This window comes from Pteropus alecto, unplaced genomic scaffold (genome assembly GCF_000325575.1).
Source record: "Pteropus alecto unplaced genomic scaffold, ASM32557v1 scaffold67, whole genome shotgun sequence".
NCBI lineage: Eukaryota > Metazoa > Chordata > Mammalia > Chiroptera > Pteropodidae > Pteropus > Pteropus alecto.
Window position 1 is genome coordinate 7,366,974 of NW_006441061.1, and position 7,053 is coordinate 7,374,026.

At 53.5% G+C, this 7,053-nt stretch overlaps 1 protein-coding gene across 1 annotated transcript in view; it reads right to left on the reverse strand.

Moving 5' to 3' along the window:
- Positions 1-560, reverse strand: part of TSC1 (TSC complex subunit 1) — a 42,939-nt gene extending 42,379 nt beyond the window's left edge. Inside the window, 1 exon segment of the mRNA XM_025051129.1 lies at positions 210-560. The gene's annotated coding sequence lies outside the window, so the exon portion shown is untranslated.
- Between the last annotated feature and the right edge of the window lie 6,493 nt (positions 561-7,053).

A 7,053-nucleotide genomic window follows, 5' to 3' on the forward strand; every position in this document is an offset into this window, starting at 1 on the left:
CGGGGCCGCGCCGGCCCAGCCGGGCCCCACCGGGGAAAGCGCGTAATAAGAGGGAGGGGAACGCTTTCCGGACCCCCTTCCCGAGGTCCCCTCCCCAGCAAGTGAGCCTCCTGCCCCAGCCCCCCAAGACCTCCCCGACTGAGGTCATGGTGCCAGGGCCGCCCCGAGAAGCCCTCGTGAAAAGGAGGGGGCGACACCCCCATACTCACCCACCGTCTCCTCCCCCTCAGCTGTTTACCTCACAGTTCCTCCAGCCTACAGGGCGCCGCCATCTTGGACGTACAGCACCTCCCCCCTCGTGAAACGTCCGCGGAAGCCCGCAACCTCCGCCACGGAAAAGAGTCCCTAGCGGCGTCGCGCGTCCCCCTCGAATCCCAGGACGGACGGCCGCGGTCGGCAGCCTCGTCGGACCACGGAGGCCGTCCCTTTCATTACTGGTGATGCGAACCGGTCGAGAAGAAACGCCGAGGAGCGTTTGAAAGGCAGGGGGGCGGGGACGGGCGGAAGGATCCCGAGAGGAGGGCGCTGAGCGATCTTGTGACTCCCAAGGAGGCAAAAAGAAGGGCCGGCGTGGCGGGAGGAGCCACGCGAGAGGGTTAGGGGGCGGGGCGGCGGTCACGTGGCCGGCCGGCGGGCGGGGCTGTGCAAGAGGCGTAAACAAGTTCGCCGGGCTGGGTGTGGTTCGGGGGGGTTTTTCTCTCCGCTGCGTCTGCTTCGCGGACCCGGTGCCCCGCCGCCGAGGTTCGGCTCTGGGCTCGCGAGGGGTGAAGGGTCTGCCTTGCAGCCTTCGAGGAGTGTGGCACCTGACCTAGGGGAGGAGGGAAACGCGGTATCAGGGCACCCATCTTTTCCTGGCAGAATATTTGCAAAAGCCCACGTCTGGACTGTGAAGAACCACTGGCTTCTGCCCTCGGGTTGCTTACCCTCGAGACCTAATCACGACAGCTATGGAAACCGCCCTAATCCGAGCAGGCGGCTTAAAAAATCAAAACCTCAGCCTCATAACTCGGTTGGTCCGGTGCTGCTTCCTAGCTGTAAACCTGGACAAGTCTGGAAGCCCTCCGAGCCTCGGTTTCTTCCTCTGCGAAGTGGGCATAATATTCGCGAAGATTCGGGGAAATAAAATAGGGAGAATGTTTAAATACAGTATCCTACGCAGAGTACAGTAAATGCTCGATATATGATGGTCCTTATCACAGGCAGGACATAAGCGCTAGGACAGACACAAAACTGTGAGAGAGGCGGCAGAGTCAGGTGAAGTCTGACGTGTTGAAAGGCTTTTAGGAGTGGGCATCTGACTGGATTTTAAGGGAAAAGTAGATTTTATAAAATAGAAGTGAGAGGCGGTTGGGAAGAAAAAGGCATTCCAGGCCCAGAGACCCAAAAGCAGAGTCTGGAAGCAGGAAAATACTGGGCGGGTTATGCGAAAAACAAGTTTTGTCATGGGAACCATTTGGGTCACAATGCAAGGCAGAACAGGATTTAAGGGGCCTGGTGCATGAGTGCCCAGCAGGGTAGGTGTTGTCAGAATTCCCAGAGGCCCAGCATGCTTCAGGATAGAGCTGTGGCCAGCCATCGTTCTCTTGGTGAGAATTAGGAAAAGGCACCCCCCTCTGCGCCCTTAGCCCATGCGAAAAGGACCCGGGCTGTATTTCAGGCCCTACCCACTCACCCCCAACCCTCCTGGAGGCCGGTGAGCCGTGGGCAACCCTGATAACCAGCCTGTGAGGGAGGTGGGCATTGAGCTGGGATTCCACTAGTCACAGTGGTCATGGGGGCTGTTGGAGGAAGCCAAGAGTTCTTGATGCAAACAGACCAGAGTCTGAATGCCAGTTTCTGCCATCACACTAACTGGGTAAGCCTTAGTTTCCTCACTAAGGGAACTACCTGGGGGCCGGGGGGGGGTTAGCGATGCCTACCTAATGGAGATTCGGGGCGGATCTCTTAGTTTCCTCACTAAGGGAACTACCTGGTGGGGATAGCGATGCCTACCTAATGGAGATTCGGGGCGGATCCAGTGAGACATTAAGCGATAACTAACGCAGGGCCTCGTTCAGTAAGTGTTAAGTTTGCGTAAACTGCGCTCACAGCCAGCGTCCGTCACTCCTAGGAGTCAGGTCACCCAATGCTAACTTCTCTGTCGCCACCCAAGCAGAGTCAGCTTGGGGGCCAGAAATGGAAAGGTCAGGGGAGAAGGGGCAGCGCCTCTCCCTTCCTCCAGTCCACGAACCGTTTCCAGGCCCAGCCTCCCGCCTTCGTTTCACACCAGGCGGGGACTCCAGGCGCGTCCAGAGATCAGTGAGACCACCAGTGTTGGGGAGAGGTCAGGTGAAGGGGTGGAGTTGGGGGACAGGCACTGCTCCAGAGCTGTGACGCAAGAGCCCCGTCCCCCACCCCCAACTTTCCTTGGCTAGGTGACCTCATCCCCCCGGAATGCTCTCCTCAGATACTCGAGCTCATCAGCTCCTGGCCCTGGGGGGCCATAACCACATCGCTACTGTTTATACAGTGTCTGGAAGAACAATGGTAATTGTTCCCTCAGCATAGACCACCAGGAGCTCATGAGAAGAGGCTGGAAAAAAAAAAGCAGCAGCCCGGCCACCATCTCTGGCCACTGCTTAGTCCGGCAGCCTAGACACTTTCCACTTCTCTGGGTTGATTTTTGTCACTTGCTAAATAGATGTTCATCAGACCACTACCTTCCAGGGCCACCCTAGAGCCTCCCTGTGGCAGGGGCTTCCCCCCAGCCCCGCCACCCGGTGAGCAGGTGGCGCCCACTGGATGGATGTGTGGCATGCACATCCATTGCATCTGTCTGTGCGGTGTGTCCCCTTCACCTTCCTGGGGACAAGCGTAGTACCACCCTCAGGCCACAGGCACCCGGACCAGACCTCACCAATGCAAGATCCCCATCGTCTAGCAAAAGTGATGGGCCCACGGTTGGACGTGTGGCTTGAGCTGGGTCCTTATATATGGACACTAAAAAGAGATTTTGTCTTTCCTCCTGGGGGGGGGGCGGTCACTAAACTGGGGTCAGAAAGCTGTGACCCTCTCCCTCCCCTCTCCTATGTCAGGCTCTGTGAGCAGTCCGGCCAAAAGATGGAAAAGACACAAAGAGATGGAAGGAGAAATGTAGGTTACTAGCTTTCGAATTTCCAGAATCCCCCAGACCAGCTCCACCCAGCTTCCAACTTCCAAGAGGCAATAACTATTTTTGCCGATGCTACTTTTAGCTGGGTTTCTGTCCCCTGCAAACAAAAGGCCTTCTAGACACCATGAGATTTGAAGGCCTTCGGGAGGACACCACTAGCCAGAAATATCTCCCCCTCGGCGCCTTCCGTTCATCTATTTGAGCTGTCCTCTTGCTTCGGCGTTCAGCTTCTGTGTGGCAGGCCCCCAGCCAGTCACCCTGCCTTCAGTGGCCACACATCTCCTGCAGGATGGAGTCCAAGCTCCCAAGAGCGGCCCCCAAGGCCCTCCACAGCCCTGGCCTCTCCAATCTCATCATCGTCCCCTTGCTGTTTAGCGCTGTGTCCAAATAGACTAACACTATATATATACACCTACGCGTGTATTTTTAACCTATGTAAATGGGTGGTGTCATAGATGCCAATCTGTTTCTTCCTTTTCCCCCACTCAGTGTTATGTTTTGAAGCTCCACGCGCATTGCTTTGTATACATCCAGCCAGTAGCTGCCGACTGCTGACAGCTACTCAACGGTGCGGATCGATCCCAATGTCCTACCCACTCTTCCAGGGAACGACACCCAGAAAGAACACTGTGATAAACATCACTGTACTTGCTCCCCGTGGAGCTGGCTGGGAATTTCTTTGGGGCACATAACTAGTAGTAAAACCGATGGGTCACGGGGTATGCTTGGACTTACTGGTTTTTGTCGTTTCCGGGGAGTTTTTTTTTTTTTTTATCCTTATTAAGGTATAATTGATATACGAAAAAACTGCACACATGTAATGTCTACGTCTTGATGACTCGACACCTGCATGTACCCGTCATACTGTCGCCACGATCATGGTACTAAACATGCCTCCACACAGACTGACTTTTAAACAACACCTCGAACTGTCCTCCTGGACGCTGCCCCAGGCTACGCTCCCTCTACAAGTCCGCAAAAGTGGCCACATCCCTGCTAACCCTTGGCGTCAACTAGCTCTCAAATTTTTTTGCAGTATAATAGGGCTAGAGTGACACGGTCTTGCTTTAATTGACCCATCTCTGACTCTTAAGGAGATGGAGCATTTCTTCGTAGTTCAAGTTCTTCTTAGTCTCATGGGTTTCTCTCTATATAAATTGCTGATTTTTATCTTTTGACCATTTTTCCATGTTTTTCCTTGTTGATTTGCAGGCGTGCCCTATACATAGCTTAGAAATGTGTCCCTCGTTGGCTTAGAGCTGTTTAAAATGTCTACTCCTGATCTCACGTCGTCCTATTAACTATATTGTACTTCGTTGGAAAGAAGGTTTAATTTTGATGATATCAAGTTCATTTTTGTTTAAACGTACGCTTTGGATTTTTCAGTTTCTGTTTAAGAATGCCTTTTCCAACCTTTTGGTGGTGGCAGACAGTCTTAATGTCCCTTGGCTTGTAGCTGCCCGCCTCCAGAAGGTAGGAGAACAGGATGCTACATGGTGACAAAGTCCTACCCCACAGACTGCTTCTCAACTCACATTTATGATGGAGAGAGCTGCCAGGTGACCGAACAGCATCGCTAAGGTGGGACAGCCTGATGTTAGGTGCTTCTAGTACCACGGAGCCCATAGCATCACCTGTGAAGTGTCCTTGCCTTAAGACACGTCACCTGAGTCTGATCAAGCCTTGGATCCATCTTCCCATGTATGTGGGACGGAGGAACAGGTTAACGGCGCCACGGGGAAACGAAGAGACAAGCCCAGTAGACAGGACCTGCTACTGGACTGGACTCTTAGCAGGGGAGTCAATGTCAACAGGGTATAGGGCAGCGGTCCCCAGCCTTTGTGGCACCTGGGACTGGTGCTATGAGAATCTAATGCCCGATGATCTGAGGTGGAGCTGAGGCGGTAACGCTGGCGCTGGGGAGCAGCTATGAGCTCGGCCTTCGCTCACCTCCTGCTGTGCGGCCCGGTTCCTAAAAGGCCACGGGCCGGTCCCAGACCACAGCTCGGGTAGGGACCCCCGGTATGGGAAACCGTCCTATCACACGAGAGGCTAAAGAGGCAAGCGTAATGCTCGAATGTAGCAGGATTCTGCTTCTAAAACAGCAACTCCAAGAGAAAATTGGGGGAAATTGCAAAAAAGTGAGCATAAACTGGCTATTCGACAATATTAGGGAATTACTGACAGTTTTCTTAGGTGTGATGATGACACCGTAGTTAGGCGACTATACGAAATAGCCTTATTTTTAGGAGCTAATAGTCTCACGTGTTTATGGATGAAGTGCCATAATGTATGCAATATACCTTCAAAATATTTTATCAAGCAAGACATTTATACATATACACATGTGCACATAGAGAGATAAAGCGTATTTGGCAAATGCTAACTCCTGCTGAGCAGATGCAGTGGCTGTCTGGGCGCTCGTCTAGACGTTTCATTCACTGTCCTGTTTGAAAGTTTTCATAATAAAAACTCGAAAACTCATTTGAAGGTTAAAAAAAAATCATCGGAACATGCGGTGACGGAAACTGAGGTCCTGGTCACAGGGACATGGTTCCGGATGTGCCTTTGCCTCCCTGCCTCCCGGCTTCCCTCGCCCGTGAGAAGGGAGCGCTGGGCAAGACGCTTGTTTCAACAGTGGCAAATGCACGTAACATGTTTGCCGTCTTAACTCTGTCAAGTTCCGTGGCGTTCGGCACGTGCACGCTGCTGTGCTACCGCCACCACCATCCATCCACAGAACTTTTATCGTCTTGCAAAACTGAAACTCTGTATTCATTAAACAATAACCCCCCATCCCCTCCTCCAGCCACTGGCACCCACCATTCTCCCTTTGGTGTCTGTGACTTTGCCTGTTGTAGATATTGCAGATAAGTGGGATCACACAGCATTTGTCCCTCTGCGGTGGCCTTATGTCACTCAACATGTCTTCAAGTTTCATCCATGTAGCAGGTGTCAGAATTGTCCTCCTGTTACGGCTGCATAATATTCCACGGTGCGGATGTGCTGTATTTCGTTTATGTATTCATTTGTCGCTGGACACTGGAGTGTCCCGCCACGTGGCCGTTGTGGACACTGCCGCTGCGAAGGTGGGTGTACAGCTATCTCTGAGTCTCTCTCTCGCCACTTTCAGGGTGCTCGGTAAAGGACCTTTCCCTGCTTTCCGAATGAGCTCATCGCACGTGTCTTTTTTAAACTGCAACCCACTCGTCTTGCAGAAAGGCGTGGACAGATCGCTTTTCATGGCTGGACCAACTATCATCATAAGACCACTAGGTCCTCCCTGTGTCCCCAGCATCTCCATTGTTTTCTTATTTTATTCCGCGGCGGGGACCTCCCTGGAAGCCCAACAGAGGAGAAAAGTACTTATTCTTCGGGGGACTCTGATGAAGGGGTAGCTTGAAAGTCCCCGAAGGCAGCAGATCTGTGCAAAACAGATGTAAATCGGGTGCAGATCCTGGCAGGCGGAGGGCTCCCTCCTGTTGACTCCGCCCAGCGTGTCCTGCAGGCAGGCCACCAGCATTGAGATAGCGTCCCCAGTGCGAAAAGAGAGGGCTCTTTCCCGGATGGTCGTATTTCTGGCCTTCTGTGAAGGTGCGTGCGTCCCCCCCCCGCCCCCGAATAGCCTCCTTTCTTCATGTGTTCATTTCAGGCTTTGCTTCCTGGGCCTGGAGGCTGAAGCCATGCCTCAGACGCAGAGTCCCCTGACCCAAGTAAAATGCGGGGGCAGATGGGGCCTCCCCCGGCTCAGCAGTCACGGCCAACTCCTCCGTTTGCTGAGACTCCCCGGGCACCAAGGCTGTCACCCGCTGGCTCCACGGGGCTTGACTGGGGAGGCGACATCCTTTGGGAGATTTCCATGCTCCTAAGGCTGGCTAATGAACACACACACTCACTCACAC